Here is a 21,396-nt window from a genome sequence, read left to right on the forward strand (position 1 = left end):
TTTTTTTTATTTTTAATTTGTATTTACACTTGTATCTTGCATTTGTATCTGTATTCCTTTTTTCATGGTATCTCCAGTTTTATGTTTTATCCAAATATCTGTACTGTCTATTGTAATTGTGGCTTTGTCCTATTATAGTTATAAATAAATAAATAAATAAATAAATAAATAAATAAATAAATAAATAAATAAATAAATAAATAAATAAATAAATAAATAAGTAAATAAGTAAATAAAAGTAAATAAATAAATAAATAAAAATAAAAGAAATACATGCACACCTAGGAAACATACTCCATGACAGTAGGCTATTTATGAAAATTTTCTTTGGAATTTCTGGGATTCGAACTCGTATTGCCTGTTTTGGATAGCCGGCGTTTTAGATTGAGAAGTATAATGGAAGAACACAGTTTCAGTGGATGTTCTTACACTGTCAGTTAAGGAGAGAAGTCCTCGAATAATTGAATGGTGTGCAAATTTGCTGAACAATAATAAAAGTTGCTTCTGTTGCCGACCAACAAAACGTGTGGGCGCTCGTCACTAGTCACCAACACGTGCTGCGGTTACCGCGGCAGAGGAACATTAAAGCCTGTCAGAGACTCCACGCAGCGGACAATCTCTTTTTGCTTTTCCATGTCAGGCGTTATACCTCTTTAACAGGTTTTAATGATGCAACCACTTAGTGAATGTTTTGTAACAATTAATTTACGATATTTAGTTCCCGATAAATAAATATGTCAGTATGGTTACTATATCTCCCAATTATATGTTGATATCCAATTACCTACTAGCTCAATCTTCAGAAACATAAAACAATTAAATGGTTGAGAATCCATGTTTTAACGCTACTACTGAAAATTAAAAACCAAAAAACCAACTCATTGTCAATTCCATCACTTCCGTCGGCGACATTGTCGCCATTGTTGCCACCACCAACACAGCTATTGTAATTGTCGCAGTTATTATAATCATGATAAGCCATTGTCTCAATCATCATTATGATCATCGATGTATATCATTCTCATCTTTATTAGCCTTGCCGTCTTCCGTCACTATCATCAATGTCGTTTTTCTCAGTTAATATTGTCATGGGTATGGCCCTTATCAAGCTGCAGCAGCAGTAACAAATGAAGAGCCCACTGCAAGAATGATGCATGTCATTTGGAATACATTTTGCAGGAGAAGCAATTGAAAGTTTGAAATGCTTAGCGTTCAAAGCTTAACTGTGATTTTCCGATCATTACTGGACAATGACTATCAGTGTTAATGCCATATAACTCTGTACGTACATTCTATATGTCTTAAGCTATGCATTGACAGTCTTGGTTAATTTTCGGCAAGAAAGAGACGTCCATCATTCTTGCAGTGGACTCTTCAAATATAAATGACACTCGGGAGGAAATTAAACGCAGAATAAATATGGGAAATTCCTGTTATTATTCAATTCAGAAGCTTTTGTCATCTAGTCTGCTGTCAAAAAATCTGAAAGTTAGAATTTATAAAATGATTATATTACCGGTTGTTCTGTATGGTTGTGAAACTTGGACTCTCACTCTGAGAGAGGAACAGAGATTATGATTGTTTGAGAATAAGGTGCTTAGGAAAATATTTGGGGCTAAGAGGAATGAAGTTACAGGAGAATGGAGAAAGTCACACAGCGTAGAACTGCACGCATTTTATTGTTCACCTGACATAATTAAGAACATTAAATCCAGACGTTTGAGATGGGCAGGGCATGTAGCACGTATGGGCGAATCCCGAAATGCATATAGAGTGTTAGTTGGGAGGCCGGAGGGAAAAAGACCTATGGGAAGGTCGAGGCGTAGATGGGAGATAATATTAAAATGGATTTGAGGGAGGTGGGATATGATGATAGAGACTGGATTAATCTTACTCAGGAAAGGGACCAATGGCGGGCTTATGTGAGGGCGGCAATGAACCTGCGGGTTCCTTAAAAGCCAGTAAGTAAGTAAATAAATAACTAAGTAAGTATTGCCCTTACCATAACTATCGAGCCATCGGTGTATCAGAAGCGATAGACGCGTTTACCTGATTATCCAGAGCTGCGGTCGGGAGTGAATTTGATTGCAGCTTCGACTGGTGGTATTTTCCGACGTTTTTCACCACTGTAAGGAGAATATCAGGTAACCACATGGCGTATTCCTATCGTCATCTCATCACATATTATTTTGCTATCACAAGTGCATCCACGTTAAGTAATTTAGTTTTTATTAATGAAAAGGAAGGAATAATAGTTCATTATCGATATAGTTGTTAATGTCGTTTGCTATAGTTTATATCAGCGGTGACCAAAACTCGAACGGCAGTGATTACACACGAGAGACAGTCTATGAAGGGAAGAGGTGGGGGAGAGGTACTTGGCATGATAACTGCAACCAGTGGTGGTTCGTGCACTAACACTGAGTTCTCAACCCGCTAATAAAAATCGCAAGCTTTGCTGTATCAATAATGTCACTACTGTCATCAAGATCCAGTAAAACATATACATTTTCTTATTTATTTTTTTTTTTTTTTTAATATTCCTGGTGAGCACAATCAGAAATCTCCTGAATTCTCTTCTGGATATTCAATCGAGAAAGCGCAGAATTTCAAAATTAATTAACAACTTTCATTGGACAAATCATTTCAGCCACCTTGATCATTACGCTTTTATAAAACTCTCCTTCGTTCGAAGGCTTAAGAGAACGAGCTATTTCGTTCACCTCTAGACAGCTGGTTTCCTTACATTTATTTTTGTCATCATTCGCTTCATGACTATGATTTAAGGCTGATTTCATTTCTTGAAGTTTAATAGCTCGTTTCATTACTACACTAGCACGTAATATTCAATGTTTCCCTATATTATTATTATTATTATTATTATTATTATTATTATTATTATTATTATCAGGGAACGGATTTATATGGACTAAAAATATATGAAATATGTAAATATATATGTAGTTATTTTTACCAAAATATGGAATTAAATATGGATTTTTACCAACATATGGAATTAAATATGGACTTAAAATTATAAAAAAATGACTATGTACGTTAAATATTGGTACATTTTAATCAAACTAAACAAAAAATATAATGGACGTACCTTATCTTCCAATGTAGTTTCAACAAAACACAATTTTTATTGTCTGTTACCATAACAATAGGTTACAAACATTTCTTTCAAGTGCTGAAAAGTGAATCTTCTTCTATTGTCTCTGAGGATAGATTTATACTGACTAAAAGAGCGTTCGACGTCACAAGAAGTAACTGGTACATAATTCAATTTCACAATGTCTGCTGGGGATAAGTCCAAGTTAATCTTCACTGTTGATTCACCACTCATCACAGCAACAACCTTTTGTAGTTCTTCATATCCAGGGTTTTTTGAAAGTACAGTGTCCACCTTAGCTCTTACTGCATCTGCAACTTTACCTCTACCACGATTCAGTTATTCCACAGTACTATTTATAATTTCAAAACTTTCAGATAGTGAAAGGTGCCTATTTTGGAGACTTTTGAGCGTTTTTATGATGCATGAAAATGTATGCTGAATGTGAGCTAAGTCATTCTTCACACTTATGTCACAGGTAACTGTTTTCGCAGTATCAATTGAGACTGCATCTTCAGAGTCCAATGCAAGGAGAACATTGTTAATAGAGTCTATATGTTCGGCATAATATTCAACTGCTTCTAGCCATGTACCCCATCTAGTTAAAATTGGCTTTGGTGGCACTGGAATTTCAGGGTACATTTCTTTCAACACGTTAACTCTACTGGGAGCTTTGAGAAATACTTTTTTCACTGATGAAATCAACAAATCTACTTTAGGGAAATTGTCTCTGACCACTTCTGCCACACGATGAAATGCATGCGCCACACAAGTAAAATGAGTCAATTTAGGATATACAACAGATAATGCTTGTCCAGCTTTGACCATATAAGGGGCAGCATCGCTAATAAAGAATAACACATTATCGTACATAATACCCTTTGGCCACAGGATACCCATAGCTTCGTTGAACAGTTTAACTATAGTTTTGTTATTGCACTTTTCTAGAACATCACAATGTAAAAGAATTCGTTCAGAATATTGTTCACTTAACAAACCGATAACTACATTACCAACAAGTCTACCTTCTTTGTCGGGAGTCTCATCAATGGAAACCCAAATTGAACTATCTTTAATTTCATCTCTTATCTTCTGTATTGTCTCATCGTAGATGGATGGAGCATACGTCTTCCTAAGTGTTGACTCATCCGGGATTGTATGTTGAGTATATTTTTCAAGGAATTCCCTGAAGACCTTATTCTTTAGTTTGTAGAGAGGAATATCAGCAGAGATGAGAGAACGGCACAGGTCGATGTTAAACTCAGATCTTACATTCGATGTTGTTGGTTGTGTTAAAAACAATTGTCTCTGCTTGGAATTTAGTTGTTTGTTGGCCTGATGTTTACTAGTTGTAATGTGTTGTTGCACCAGGAACTTTTGTGTAGATGATACTGCACACTGACACAAATTACAAAATAATATTTTATTGTCAGTTGATAAACCATCTTCTTTAAATTCTGAAATGTAACTTGTTAGTTTTGATTTTAAATGGACTGAATGACGTACTTTTGGCATATTTACCGTCTTTATAGTATGATTTACAAAACTGAACCTATGTGTACTCTGACTGGCATTTAACTGTTGAGCTGCACAACTGAAGTCTGTTAAAAATTTTAAATTAAATTAATACAGTTTTGTAACTTACTTTCCCATTGTTGATAGGACTGCTAATTTTCAAATAACTCTGATGTTAAAGGGATTACTGAACATGTGTTTAAATCTCTATTGTTGAAATGTATTTTTAAAAGTTAATGGAATTTTGTTTTGTTTTATTGTTAAACCTAATATAATATGGACTGTTTTATATGAAATATGGAAAATATATGGAAATTAACGAAAATATGTACTAAACTCTAAAATATGGAAAAATATGGAAAATAAAAGTAGGATTTTTCAACCCTACACATTGTGAAACATAAAGATAATGCAAAATATAAATTATATTAGCTTTATAAGTAAATATGTATTTACATATAAATCCTTTCCCTGATTATTATTACTACTACTACTACTACTACTACTACTACTACTACTACTACTACTACTACTACTACTACTACTACTACTACTACTGCTACTGCTACTGCTGCTGCTGCTGCTGCTGCTGCTACTACTGGTAATGCTATCAGTAGTTTTATTAGTATTACCATTATTATTATTATTATTATTATTATTATTATTATTATTATTATTATTATTATTAAATCAATAACTAGTAAATAACTGATAATAGTCATCAAAAGATTTAAACAAATTAAAATGGAGATATATGGTAGTCTAGTAATTATTTTATCCTTCAAGGGAAGATGTAGCCCTGTATATTCAGGCACATATATGTAAGAATTATGGTAACACTTGCTGATAACTAATAGTAATAATAATAATAATAATACCTGTTATGTCTGTGTATTCAGCGTAATTCCCTGTAATGTCACTTGTATATTATACTACTACTAATTGAACAGTTGAGCAAAGCAACATATATTTTCTTCGACAGAAGAGCGAATAAATTCCTCTTTCCATTCTGTACGAAACCTTCTGTTCCTGATAGAGACGAAGTTTGTAGAGTGACATGGTACCGACACTGCTTACCTTCAGTACGTGAGCGAGGCGGAGAGCAATATACAGGAAACTCTCAATACCAGTATGAATGTCTTTGATTGCACGATTTAATCACGATACCCAGTTTGGTCATCGCTGGTTCATATCGTCGATGTCGCAACCGTCATTACCTTTTTCTTTCTCGTCATCCAGTTATTCTCGTTTTTTAACACTAATCGTTGTCTTTGTCATTATAGTATTCGTCGTTATTAATGTTGTAATCGCTGTTTTTGTCATTATTGAAGATTTTATTGTCAGTTTTGTCATCTTTGTTGTCTTCATCATTATTGTATGTTGGTCGTCAATGTCGTAAATATGTCGTCTCTATCACTACTGTAGTTTTCATCGTCGTCAATGTTATAATCGTGTTATTTTCATCATTTCATCATCAATATCGTAATCATTGTCTTCATCATTAGGGCATATTGTAGTTTTCTTCATCGTCGGTGTCGTAATTGTTATTGCCTTCGTCATTATTGTAGTTTTCATTGTCGTCAGTGTCGTGGTCTTTGTTGTCTTCGTCATTATTGTAGTTTTCACTGTCGTCAGTGTCGTGGTCTTTGTTGTCTTCGTCATTATTGTAGTTTTCATTGTCGCCAATGTCGTGATCTTTGATGTCTTCGTCATTACTGTAGTTTTCATTGTTGTCTTCTTCATTATTGTTGTTTTCATTTTCGTCAGTGTCGTGATCTTTGTTGTCTTCGTCATTAGGGTCTATTGTAGTTTTCTCCATCGTCGGTGTCGTAATTGTTATTGCCTTCGTCATTACTGTAGGTGGTCTTTGTTGTCTTCGTCATTATTGTAGTTTTCATTGTCGCCAGTGTCGTGGTCTTTGTTTTCTTCGTCATTATTGTAGTTTTCATTGTCGGGAGTGTCGTAATCTTTGGCGTCTTCGTCATTATTGTAGTTTTCAGTGTTGTCAGTGTCGTGATCTTTGTTTTCTTCGTCATTATTGTAGTTTTCATTGTCGTCAGTGTCGTGGTCTTTGATGTCTTCGTCATTATTGTAGTTTTCATTTTCGGGAGTGTCGTAATCTTTGGCGTCGTCGTCATTATTGTAGTTTTCGTTGAAAATTTCGTAATCGTGTCCTCTTCGACTTCATTATAGTTTCCTTTGCCATTAATATCACGATCGTTGCCTTTGTCATTATTATAATTTTGTCTTCAATGTTGTAATCGTGATGTACTTTTCATTGTCGTCAGTGTCCTAGTCGTGTTGTCTTCGTCCTTATTGTCGTCAATGTCGCAATCGTTGCCGTCTTTATAGATTCGTTTGCTTCGTAGATTTCTACGCTTGTAGTTGCAGAAAGAGAAAAATAAACAAGTAAACAATCAACGTAGAAAATACTCTGCTGATTACATTTGGTGTCTGAATGCGCAGTATTGTACGGTATCGATTTTGTTACGTGAGATTACATGTTTTGCAGAAACTCCGAATTGGATAGCTTAATAAAGAAATAACAATGAAGCAATTTTGGTTGAACTGAGAGAGAAAAACTTATAAGAGAAAATAATTCGCATTGACGCCTATCTTCACTTGATAATGTGAAGAAAATCCAGTAATCGGCTAATTTTTAAAGAACATAACATACTTAGATTGATATTTATGGACTAGACACTAGAGTCTACACTATTTACAAGCGTGCTGTAAAGTGAGGACTCTGTCACTCTGTAGCAGCAGATAGTCAGGCCTTTACTTTAGCTGAAATCATTATTGGTGGTAGTGATACGAAATTTTATGTAATGTCTCAGATAATGTTTCTTCTTTGCAGAAAGTCGACCTGGTTGGCGCTGGCCTTCTATGGTCGAGATTGCGGGTTCGATCCCGGGTCAGGTCGATGGCATTTAAGCGTGCTTAAATGCGACAGGCTCATGTCAGTAGATTTAATGGCGTGTAAAAGAACTCCAGCGGGACAAAATTTCGGCACACCGGCGACGCGATATAACCTCGGCAGTTGCGAGCGTCGTTAAATAAAACATAGCATTTTTTAACATTCTTTGCAGAAATTACTTATGGTGCTGATACTATCTTTTCTTTTTTGCAGTTGTGAATTCGACTTCATATCTGTTCCATTTTCATACTTTGGTGGCGTAATTTTATTTTCTTATCACTTTCTCTTCGACTGATGAATTTGTATTTTGGAGTTTACTTTATCCTCCGACTTCCTGGTTTTATATTGAGGAATTCTATCTAAGTTTCTGATGTGTTCGTAACATATCGCATAAATTTTCCTTTCATATACGTTATGTTCGTTTTTTTATTCTTTATACAAAGAAGTCTGAAAGAAAAGTTGCGAGTCGCAATACGCCTAGCTATAGAGGCTACTTCACTGACAAATTTGTTTTGCTGCTTGCGGGATCAGGAAGGCGTTACCTGTCTGTAAAGTTAATTTCGTCTGCTCGTATGCCATATCGGTTTCAATCCTATGAAGCTTGTGAATTTGAGAAAAGTTAACTTTCTGAGCCTGTTTTAAATTGATGTCGCGTGATACATTATTTATTTCTAATTGTAAGGGATTTATTACTATCATAACGTGACGCAAGTTGTTGTTTTGCTTATGTAAATTGTTTAGTTTCATGAACGATATTTTATTTTTTGCCGTCATATTTTACAATAATTTTTAAATAGCGTAAAAGTTCCGTATAACATATACAATTCCCGGTACCGGTATATAAAATAACAAATGACATGCAGCCTTACTACATTTCAACCACAAATACAACAAATTGTAATTTTGTGTTCCGCACTTTCAAGTACACATGACTTTGCCAGCTAGTTTTGTTGGTTCCCCCTCTCCCCGCAGAATTCATAAGTATGAACGACATATGATATTTTGCGTACTGCTTCATCTATGTCTTTTAAATATCGTGCAGTGGGATTGTGAGGTTAAACGGATACACTTTATGTTATTGAGAGCGAATTTGGTGTTTCTTCCTTTGGTTTTATTTTCTACCAAAGTGCACCGACAAATAGTTTCTTATTTATAAATATAAAGAATAGGTGTGATTTTCAATCATGAGCTTTAATAATTTTGAAATAGTATGAGAAAAGAAACACCGTGTGGGAAATCAAGAACTGATATTAATTTGGAAATTTTGTATGTCAGTTGTGTAGCAATAGCTTAATATGTGGATAAGAATGCCAAACTCTTAATTAAACTTCGAAAGAGAATACCGTATTTGCTCAAGAGAGTATCAGCCAATTATCAATTGATGATTTGATTAACTGTAGAATATTTCAAGATTGTGTATATGCTGTGCTGTAGTTGGACCGGTACGGCCCGGTATGCCGTACCATCTAAACTAAATACTCGCTGTTACCGTACCGGAAAAAAATATAGACTCGAAAATATATTAATTATGTTTAAATAATCTTTACTATACTATGAAATGGAGGATATTAGCTATTTGAAAAGAAAATGATTTTGATATCTGGCATAAAAGTAACGGATGGCATCTCCTATCCTTTGCTTAAACGCTTGTCCATTTGTTGTTTTATCGAAAACCATGATCTGGCACTTGAGGAGTAGTCGTGATTTGTTAATTTCAAGCTTGCATAAAGCCGTGATATTTCCATAAGTAATTAACACTAACTTTATGGCATGGCACTTCAAGAAATCTGCTACATTGATTCGCTAATTTCAAAACTTGCATATATGCCTTCGCATAACACTAATTTTATGATATGGTGCCTCAAGAATTCTGCTGCACTGATTCTCTAATTTTAAAACTTTCTCAGGTGTAATGCTAGCAGTTTGATAGAGGAGGGAAGTATACTTATTGTTACTTTTCGTGCGTTCATGAATCTTGAGTCCAGTTACATATTATAGATTCCATTTCAATTTAAACTATAGAATGTGTATGAGCATCACTGTAATGAACGATATCTGCACTAAGAAAAGGAATATTTTTCAGTAAAAGAGTTCCGAGACATTTGTTTATAAAAAATGTTGGGCCACCCGTGTCAGCGTTTAATTCCTCGACTTATATGCAATTGTGGCTGCGATCTCGAAGGAGGTCTGCAGAGGAGACTGCATGACGAAGAAGTAACCTTGGAAAAGAAGTGCAGTACGAGTCCATATAGAGCCTAGTCTAACCAAGAAGATTTCAACAGTACCCTCTAAAATTTGTTTCCAACTATATCTCTGTGTGTATGCGATTTATTCGTTATATTTACAATAAGTTTAGTTGAACCTATTGCCAAATCAAGATTAAGGAAACACGTCATGGCTAAAAATTGAAATGAAATATTGACACAACATACTGTATTTTCAATCAGACAAGAATAAAACCTACATAAAGTCCTTCACGAAAAGTCCACATATTTTACAAACCCAAATTTTTCATTGGCGAGAAATGACGTAGAAATGATTTACGATTTATTCGAAGAATTATAGGTATCCTACAAACAAAATTCAGCTCGGACTCCTCGCGGCGCGTATGCTATACACCTCTTACTCCCCTGAAGTAGGCTTGAAAGCATGCTGAAAACGAGAGCATACGTCATCTGCGCGAGACAGTCACGCCCGCTGGTTTCTGCGCACCGAGTTTTCCTTGTTTGGATCCCTAGTTACTGCAGCACTGACCGCATTTATAAATTACGGTATGAAGACCGAATTATATATTTTCAAATTTTGCTAAGTGAAATATAACATTTAAATACTAATGATGATATGAAGGAGAAGAGTTCGGCCGGCACCGTGGATCATGTCTCGGTATAGCTCAGATGATAGGAGCGCTCAGCGCGCAGAGCTGAGACGTCCCGGGTTCGATTACCGGTGCCAGAACGAATTTTTCTCAAATTCATAGATATTTAGATATTAAGTTAACTAGTTTAACTAGACGGCCACGTAAAAACGATTACTATCTAGAAGGTATTCCGTTCGTCTCTTCAATATGAAATGGAAGAAGCAAGTTTTTTTTATTAGTAGGTTATTTTACGACGCTTTATCAATATCTTCGGTTATTTAGTGTCTGAATGAGATGAACGTGATAATGCCGGTGAAATGAGTCCGGGGTCCAGCACGAAAGTTACCCAGCATTTGTTCATATTGGGTTGAAGGAAAATCACGGAAAGAAATCACAACCAGGTAACTTACCCCTACCAGGAATCGAACCCGGGCCACCTGGTTTTTCGGCCAGACGCGCTAACCGTTACTCCACAGGTATGAAGTAAGTATCGGTAATTAATTCAATAGTTTTCTTAAAATACTCAATGAAATGTTTCGTAATTTTTTCTCGAAAAACAAGTAAAAACCAGCAAAATTGTATTAAACTTTTTGTTTGAAATATCTCAAAGAATAACCTCTTGAAATTAATGACACTGCTTATGGTTCAACCTGTGTGCGTGTGTGTGTGTGTGTGTGTGCGTGCGTGCGTGCTAGTGTGTGTGTATGTGTGTATGTGTGTGTATGTGGTGTATGTTTTTTATCTGTAAGTTGTAACATACTTATATCCTTTGTACTCTATATGCAGCGATTGTAATAATAATAATAATAATAATAATAATAATAATAATAATAATAATGTGCATACTCAAGGTATAATAATTTTGGAATTAGATATCAAAACATGCAGCATACTAAATATTTATCTTCATTTTAGTTGTTTTCAATTTAACTACTATGGCTCATTGTGTGAATTTGTATCTGTAAAATGTTATTTAGGGATTGGAAGGGTCCAACTGGTATGGCGTCCTCATTTCAACATTTAAAGATATGGTAACCGTAATGATACAACAAATATAATTTCATCTATTGATACATACTTACAGAGTCACAGCTAATCTCTCGATGCATTCTTACAGGAAATTTTTAGGGATCTATTCCTGGACGTCTATTTATTGTAACGCAGTTAAGCATTACTAACACATACGATCATGTTGTTGACGTTAGCCATATTGGCCTGCTCGAATCACATATCGCTACCGCATTGTCGACATTTAATTCTTTTAGCGACCTCCCTCTTGTTCCACTGCTATGGGAGAATATCCTTTGTAATGCAAGCATTGTGCTATAATTCGAGATGCGTAACCGACCAGAAGTTGACATCTTAGCCTTTTGAAAAGAATGGATGGGTTTTGAATGGAGGAAAACGTGAATCAATCTTCAATCTTGGCTATCATGTCTAAGAGGATCTGTGGTCTCACTCAGGTTTCATGTGAATGTCAGGTCAAATACAAGGAATCAATTACTTTTAATTGAGCTGTTCAAAGCAAAAGTGGTGTAAGTCAAAATTGGGTAATGAGGTTTAAAGTAAAAATTCTGTAAAATACAGCGCAGCAAAGAGCATTAAAATTCGTTGGATGATTCATAATTATGCAATAACCACTTGTAAATGCAATGTCATGACAGTTACTACGTAAAAGGTCATAAGGAAATGTTTCACATCTGAAAGGACTGTATACGCTGCAAAACCTTCATTTTAGATTAATTTAATTTTATATGATATCGTTTTTTAATATGTGCATTCATTAATTTTATCTTATATTTTATATTTAACATTTTAATACAATATGGTCAATGTAACCCATTGCACATCAGCACAAGAGTTCAATAGAGGCAACAGTGATCTGAAGATGGCTTACAAAGCCGAAAACTTTCATCAAGTGGAATCAAATAAAAATATCACATATTATATTATAAGATAAGTTTATGACGGACTTAAAGAAAATATTGTTAAATTAACAAAACTTATCGGAACAAAAATGGGTATAAAAAATTTAATTTTTTTTAAACATTCACATGTTCTTTAAATGGTTCGTCTTGAACAACTTTTACAAATGTTCCCTTCTCTTGTGTTCAATTTAATACGAAACATACTATTTTAATGAATTCTAATCCAAATGTCTTTCTTCTTTCTTCCTTTCCTTCCTTGTTTCTGTCTTTCCTTTTTCTTTCTTTCTTTCTTTCTTTCTTTCTTTCTTTCTTTCTTTCTTTCTTTCTTTCTTTCTTTCTTTCTTTCTTTCTTTTAGTTATTGCACTTCTAGATACAAGTAAAATTCAGTACATAGATACCGATTCAGTTCCTCGCAAGCAAAAGGGTTTTCTACTCGTATTTCATAGAGTCGATCTGAGTCTTTCCTTCTGCTTATTTTGCATTGTTCTAAGCAACAGACTTACTCCAGCTCAACAAACGATTAGAGAATGCTGTTACCTTTTTTGTTTCACAATCCTTATACAACATAACGGGTCAAAATTCTCGATCCTGTAATACTTACGTTGATGATTATAAAAATAATAATGAAAATGTTACTTTCTCTTTCCATAAAATACGGAGGCCTACTTACCCTTTTCTTTGACGTGTAATTCTGAAGTCGTTCATTGCTGCGTATTATACTTTGAAGTAAGAGTGGCATAGAACAAAGGATTTCTCTGTAGAATTTTAATATGGAAGAGCTCGAAAGAAATAGTGGTGTAGGATATGAAAAGAACGCCCGCCTCAAGTTTAAAATCTCCTTTATGAAACGAAAGGTATTTTTGTATTCATCGTGACGTTGATTTACAGGTTGCGTATTGTTAAGGAGACGTCGGATTCTGTAATGCAGTAATGAGTAATGGTTCCGAGACTTTTCCTATTATAAGCCAGAGAAAAAAGTTAGCTATTGTCCCACCTGCTACAAGCGATTATATTACTGCAAGGTTCACCGATACTCTAGTAATAGATCTTGTAAAAGTTGTGTGAAATGTTCGCACGGATAACTGCATCCTGCTGTAAGAGCTCTAATTTAAACTAGCGTGCGAAGTTGATCCAACTTTCCGTTTTCATTAACGTCGAGTTTCTCTCAACACGGCCCGTAAAATATACATTGAAATATAAGCAATTTGTTAGTGTGTCAGTCTTCAGCGAGATACTTCTCCTGTTCTTATCGTGAGATAAAATTTGTCCTTATCAATGAGAAGTTGCAAACGACGAAATGAGAAGGATCTCAACGAAACTTACGAATTATACTTTGCTTGAAGTTTAAATTAATGAATATACTCTTATTACGAGCACCATTTTGTCTTCATCCTCTTCTCTTTCGTCTTTATTTTTGGTTTTATTCATCTCTGATCTTCTTCATTTTCATATTTGTTCTCCATTTTCTACTTTTATCTGTCTCCTTTTCTATCTTCAATTTTTTCTTCTTTGTCTTCAACGTTTCTTTGCTTACTACGTCATCGTAATTCTCTCCAATATTGTTACATTTTCTTCAGCATATTCTTTCCTTCTAAATCTCCTTCTCTCTTGGTTCTCTTTTTCTTACTTTCGACATCTATTTTTGTTTTTATATCTTCTTCACAGCGCTCTAGCTTTATCTTACATAGGCTTAGCATGCTGCTTTCTGCTCCCAGTTTGTATTCGGACATAGGGTGACTAGATTCAATCGATAAAGAGGACTCAAAGCTTCAAAAGTAGGAAATTGTTAGAAAAAAGAGGACAGAAAATAGTATTTAGATTTAGGCTTAGCCCTATATTATACTATAAATATACTATAAATTACGTAATATCTATTTTATTACAAAATATTTATAGCACAGATTTAGGCTTATATCATACTTAAAAGTGTGTTAATATCTATTTTATCACAAAATAATTATGATAATTTTACATTTGAAGAGTTCACTGCAAGAATGATGGATGTCACTTTCTTGTCGAAAATGAACCAAGACTGTCAATGCATAGCTAAATACCTATAGAATGTACACAGAGAGTTATATGGCATTAACACTGATAGTCATTGTCCAGTAATGATCGGAAAATCACAGTTAAGCTTTGATCACTAAGCATTTCAAACTTTTAATTGCTTCTCCTGAAAAATGTATTCCAAATGACATCCATCATTCTTGCAGTGTACTATTCATTTAGTTACAATATGAAAGTGAAGGGAACTATAATATTAAAGAGGACAGAAAACGTCTATTTATATTCAGGCTTAGGTCTATATTATACTTAAAATTATGTCAATATCTATTTTATTACAGTATACTTATGATAAAACTTAATGATATAAAATTATTTGCAGTTAGCTACATGTGAAAGCAACGACCATAACAAGTAGGAGCAAAGAGTGTTATGATCGTTGGCAAAGAGTACATTCCGTCGATGCTGCTGTCATCTACAGGCAAATTACTTGTAAAAGGTGTCATAGAAGATAATTTCAAAATATCAGGCATACAAGTTACGAAAAGGAGAACGTTTCTTGATTTTTAAAAAATCTGCTCGGACCCCAACAAAGGCCTAAAAAAGGAGGACATGTCCGGACAAAGGAGGACGTCTGGTCACCCTACTATTGACTCCAGTCCCACTTTGGCTGATTATTTTTTGACTCATATTACCAAAATGCCACCTTATTATTATCGCCAAATTTATCAACATCAGATAAGATAGCATTTGATACTCTCTTTTTTTCCTCGGGAAGAGGGCCCGCAGTCAAGCACCGCAGCCTTAGTACTTATTGTGCAGTCTCCTTATGTTGGAATGATTGTTGAAGTCCATTTAGGAACATTCCTCAAACGCATGATTCAGTGCATGGTGCCATCGTATCGATTCAATCACAGCATCCAGTTCTGACTGGAGACCGTTCCTTCACCTGCCTGTGATGTTATTCTGCAGCCTCATCAGATTTATAGCATCTTTTCGCAATTCATGTGCCTGAATCTGTTGCATCCTCAAACCTAAGGCCATGCCGCCGTCGATCGCACGACTCACCAAGGCGCCGTCTATCCGAGGAAGCTACACTCCCCCTATCTAACCGCTCCTGCAGCTTCTCTGGATGTTGCAGCTCCCGCAGACAGACGCCAACTGTAGACGCGTCCTGGAACCACGTCCGCCATGTCCTCCTGGTCAACCTGTAACTATTAAGATAATTATTAATGAAATGATACTCATGAAGGTGAAATGAGTCCGAAGTTCAACGCCGAAAGTTACCCAGCAATTTTGCTTCCAGAGGTTGAGGGAAAACCTCAGAAAAACCCCCAAACAGGTAAATTGTCCCGACCAGAATTCGAACCCAGATCCGCTCGTTCACGGTTAAGCTAACCGAAACTCTACAGCGTTGGGCTTGCATATTATCTTACTTGTACTCTTCATTTTATTTCCTTGGGCTCGTTCTTCGTCTGCTTCTTTAATTCGTCTTCTATTTATAACTTTTGTCTTAATTTCTTCTTCCTTACTCTGATTTTCCTCTTTATTCTCCCTTTTTCTTCACTGCTCTCCTTTAACCCTCCATATCTTCTTTTATCTTTTCCTTATCTCCTCTTCCTCTTCCTATTCTTTCTTTCTTCGTATTATTCTTTTTCTCTCCCTATTTTCCTTTTTTCATCTTACTCCCCTTTCCTTCTCCCTACTCTCCTTTCCCATCAGTATTCCCTTGCTATCTTGCTGTGTCTTCAACAAATTTTACTTAATGTATGTTCTTTCCTACTCTAATTTCTAAACAGTTTAATTCACGCTAATATTTCAAAGGAATACATGTATATGTAAGGCATAAAATCCTTATTTAAAGGACGTTTAATTTTGGGCATAATTCTGTACATAGTAGGGGCTATCTAATTTCTAGAAAACATTTCTAAAAAACATGTAACTCCAGTCTTTTATTATGCAATTATGTTAAAAAGATGAAAAACCTGTTTCGAATAAATTGACATTGCGTATTATTTACAATAATCTCTGGTTTTTGACATATAATAATAATAATAATAATAATAATAATAATAATATTTGAATTTAGAAATATACATAACTTAGGTAAGTAACGTTTTAAGTTAATGCATAAGTTACTACATAATTCAAAACATCAATAAAACGTCCACACAAATTACACCGAAGTGCTGCGTTACAGAATTTTAGGGAAAAAGATATTAAATAGGTATACTAAATCCAGTTTCTATTAGTTCAAATTTGCGAATTAATAGACTTCTTCAGTAAATATAGATTTAAGATAAATTAATAATTAATCACGTAAAGCATTACCGGAACAACTGGATAAATCATCTGCATCGCATGCGTTGAGATAGAATCCCTAAAGTCATGCTCCACTATCGTCCAAACGGGAAGAGATCTCTCGGTCGTCCAAAGAAGCGCTAGATTGAAAAGAGATCGTAACAGGCCATATGGCCTAATACTTGAAGGAAAGAAGAAGAAAATAAAAATGAGTTTTTTTATATTATGGTATCTTTAAATAGTTATATCGATTAATTACAACACTTCCATCTGGTGAGAAAAGAGTAAAAATACAACAAGACCGAGTCTAATAACATCTGAAGAGTATAGGAAACAGCTGAAGGAGACTAACAACAGAAAGAAGTTACACTCTCTCACAGAAGGAAGCCGTCTAATGTTCGGCGTGTAGGGGGAGGGAGATAGTTCATAAATAGTTTGGACAGTCCGAAAAAAAAAACCTATTGTGCCACGTGTAGTGGATACGATGACAATACTAGAGAACTTTGTATTCAGTGTGTTGGTTTCACAAGATATGTGTGGAACATGGCACCGATAACAAATTCGCATGTGACGAAAGCGAATGGGAATATTATAAAATATTTAGAAATATTTCAGGAGCAAAATTGTGTTGTAAATATTTTGTTTTAAAGTGTTTCCTATGTTTGTAATAAGCAGGCTTCGATCCTGGGCACAGAAACGCATGAAGTTCAGAACGCACGGACATAGTGTTGTGTTGGTCGAGTGGAATGGTAGATGGAGCGCGTCGTTACTTCGTGTCTCAACATGTAAACAGTCCGTCATAGTACGGCATAAAATCTATTTCACCCTATACAGATGCAGTATATATAGTATATTCCTAGTGTAGACAATAAATGTCTACCATTAAAGTATTAACGTGAGTTGTTACCTTCAATCAGGTGTCTCTATGCCGAAGCCTATTACACGTACCGCAGCCAAGCAGCAATACACACAACGGTAATGCACATTACGGACCCACCTGTGCTGTTGCAGTCACCCCACACTGGTCATGACGTCATTTATACTCCGTATACTCTAAATCTCATACTGGTTACTCTGTGTCCCTAGGCCGAAGCCTGGTAATAAGACTATATCGAAATCGCCCCATTATGAGAGAAGTGACACTTCGGCACAAATTTGTATTTTTTTAAATACAGTAATACAAAATGACCACATTGACACTAGATATGACATGTATAGAAAACATGTCCATACGTATTTATTTATTATTTATTTATTTATTTATTTATTTATTTATTTATTTATTTATTTATTTATTTATTCTTATGTAGTTAAGGCAATCAGGCCTTCTCTTCCACACCACCAGAAATACAAATACAATAATAGAAATAAAAAGGAAAAAAATGCACTATAAACAAAGTAAAGCCACACAAAAATATACACATTTTGCAGTCACACAAACTTTAAATGAGTGATTAAGTATCATAATTAATTGTATCCTAATTAATTAACTAACATAGGCCTAAACAAGAAACTTGCAACACTTCTAGCAATACATAAAAAGCATTAAATAAGACAAAATTTTCCAATTTAATTTTGAATTTAAAGTCCGGCAGTCCCTGACGTATTAGGGAAAAAATTAGAATAAAAATAGGATACATAGGTCTCAAAATTAACATTTCTCCTTAGCGTGTCGAGATGTCCATAAATGACCCTATACTACAAAGACTCGTAATGTGGAGCATTCCTCTGGGACAATACACAATACCATAGTAACAATATGGATATAACCTGTAATCTTGGTACTGTACAGTATTAAATTTGCATGTCGAAGGCTTTGGGTACATTGCGGTTAGTAAAATTTGTTTCATTTTATCTGTTTCTAGCTGAAGCAGCTGAAGATATGGAGCCCATTACGTTCCGCTTCATTGCGGAGTACTAAGGACAGGCCTTCTCCTATGGTGGCGATAATGAGATTGCGATTATATGGTGATAATGAGGTGACGATGATATGACGATAATGAGGTGACGGTATGACGATAATTAGGAAGCGATAATGATGTTCGTGACAGATAATTGATGAACGATTCTAATTGGTAAGTTAATTAAGGAAGGGGCGCACTGTTCGAAGATAAGCTAGGTCGTCAATTTTCAACACTAACTTCAAATTCCGCAGAATTCAATTGAAATTTGTGTTGGACAAGGACGGAATTATTTCTCAGGATACTGCGTTTATATTAGGGTATATTGATATTGCTACAATAATTTGAGCCGCTTTGATAGTTCAGTTAGCAGAACGCTGACTTACGACAACAGTGGACCCCAGTTCATATCTCTGCGATGGCGGAGTTGTATTTTCTTTTGATGGACGTAGCTAAGGTTGTCAAGCTTTTTCCCAACATTCTCCCATTTTGTCTCGCCATTCTACCAAGTCTCTCAACTATTATACAAATCTTGCTTTCAGGTAATAGCTCCCTGTAAAGCAGGTTTGAATAATTTCAAGGAAAAAAATTGTTCTGGGGCCGGGTATCGATCCCGGGGCCCTTCGCTTAGCGTGCGAACGCTCTACCGACTGAGCTACCCCAGGAACTATACACGATACCGTCACAATTTTTCCTTTTATATCCACACAACTCACATGAGCTGACAAGACGCCAGAACTCAACTGTGAGTGCACACAATTACTGTGTGACTTTAAATTGTGGCTTTCTGTTAACGTACCTCCAATAACGAAAAAAAAAATTGTGACGGTGTTGTGTATAGTTCCTGGGGTAGCTCAGTCCGTAGAGCGTTCGCGCGCTAAGCGAAGAGTCCCGGGATCGATACCCGGCCCCGGAATAATTTTTCTTTGAAATTTGTCAAACCTGCTTTACAGGGAGCTACTACCTGAAAGCCAGATTTGTATAATACGTTCGTTACTGGAGGTACGTTAACAGAAAGCTACAATTTAAAGTCACACAGTAATTGTGTGCACTCACAGTTGAGTTCTGGCGTCTTGTCAGCTCATGTGAGTTGTGTGGATATAAAAGGAAAAATTGTGACGGTATCGTGTATAGTTCCTGGGGTAGCTCAGTCGATAGAGCGTTCGCGCGCTAAGCTAAGGGTCCCGGGATCGATACCCGCCCCCAGAACAATTTTTCCTTGAAATTATTCTCTCAACTATTTGTATTTCATTATTTTTTCCGTTTCGAATTATAAGGCACAATTTGCATTTGCATGACGCCGATGTAGATCGTCCTCCATGCTGCGCGTTCCTCGCGGTTTCTCAAACTATTAATACATGGAAGTGGTGGTGGGGTCTATGCTACGTACAATAAGAGACACCGAAGCCCCAGGGCCTGACACCTGACGGAGACATGACGACTCGTCTAGATCTGTGAAATATGGCAGTTCGCCACCAGAGGCACAGTATACGGACTTGATAGATGAAGAATAATGCATGGTGTAGCTGTTGGTGAAGTCGCCATAGCCGGGAAGCACAACTTACACGCAACTCATTCCATAAAGTGTACACGAAAGACCTACTTGGGCTGATCTGCTTAGGCATGCTTTATGCCCCATCCGATAAGCACCTCTATACATCTATTCCAATACATTTCAGTACCACACCTTAAATAAAATGAGTAGCTTAATATCAAAGGCGGACATCGGACCTCAGATCGAAATTTAGATAGCTGTGGATTTTTATATAATTTTTCATGCTCTTTCCAGTTATAGCGAAACCATATGCAAATTCTAACACTACATTTTATAAAATAAATTGTGTTAAATATTACAAAGAACACTGTGAAACAAAAAATTGCCTCTAGATCAAAACTATGGAGACGACAGATGTCCGTCTTTGATATTAAACTACTCAAATGATCGGTCTTGCCAATTATGATTCCATTACACCGTATTACTCGACCAAGGCCAGTGGAGTCCTGCAGCCCGGAGCCGTGGCGCTACTGTTCCTGCGTTCCTAATACCGCATCGCAATAGTTCACATTAGGCCCGCGGCTCCACTCGCCTGGATGCAGCTCGCAACCCTTCAATCTAAGTTTGAAGAGTGAGGATGGAGAGATAGCTGATACATATCACAAAGTGTGATAGTGGTAGATTACTTCAGTTAGCTGTTACTAGTGACCTGTATTCTATTAAAAGCTTCCTTGGCCATTACTATCCTCCTTTTTCCAGAGGTCCGCAGAAGATTAGTCCTTTTCCTATTTTTCATGTTTTAAGACTCAGATTAAGTACTAAATTCATCCCGACAAACTATTTTAGAAGTTAATTTTAATAGAGTGAAACATTTTCACTTTCATAAGTCGAAATGTTTCTTCATTCTGACAATGGATACATGCGAAGCCCCTACTTTGTGCTACAGCAAGCTTGTCCATTTACTAATAAACAGTGTATAGTTTTTATACTAGACTTATGCAGAGTTGAGTCAGAAAACTTTACTAATAAACCATGTATAAGCGATGGACGTATAAACAGCCTGTAACTATACAATGGGAATTGCTTTGCAGTAGTTATATATACGAAACCCCTTGTTTAAGCGTTGTATATAGAGTAAAAATGGCCGCCCCTCTAACAGCTGTTCGTATCGACTGTCATTTTATGATGATGGTTGCCTAGTAACCAAAGAAGAACAAACCAAAGAGCACAGAATAATTAGAATAATATTACTGTAGCTTGTACTCTTTGACCAAAATATAGTATGGTAATCGATTAGAGCCAGTTGTACTATCGATACTTAACACGCCACTCTAGAGCGCTCTACCGGATGCAATAGAGAAC

The 21,396-nt window shown here is 35.7% G+C and overlaps 1 non-coding gene across 1 annotated transcript; it reads right to left on the reverse strand.

Annotated features, from left to right (window-relative positions):
- Positions 1–19,131: 19,131 nt before the first annotated feature.
- TRNAS-GCU (transfer RNA serine (anticodon GCU)) lies at positions 19,132–19,204 on the reverse strand. Its single transcript has one exon. It is a non-coding gene; the product is annotated as a tRNA-Ser (tRNA).
- Positions 19,205–21,396: the final 2,192 nt, after the last annotated feature.

Source organism: Periplaneta americana, chromosome 3, assembly GCF_040183065.1.
Source record: "Periplaneta americana isolate PAMFEO1 chromosome 3, P.americana_PAMFEO1_priV1, whole genome shotgun sequence".
In the NCBI taxonomy this organism is placed as follows: Eukaryota; Metazoa; Arthropoda; class Insecta; order Blattodea; family Blattidae; genus Periplaneta; species Periplaneta americana.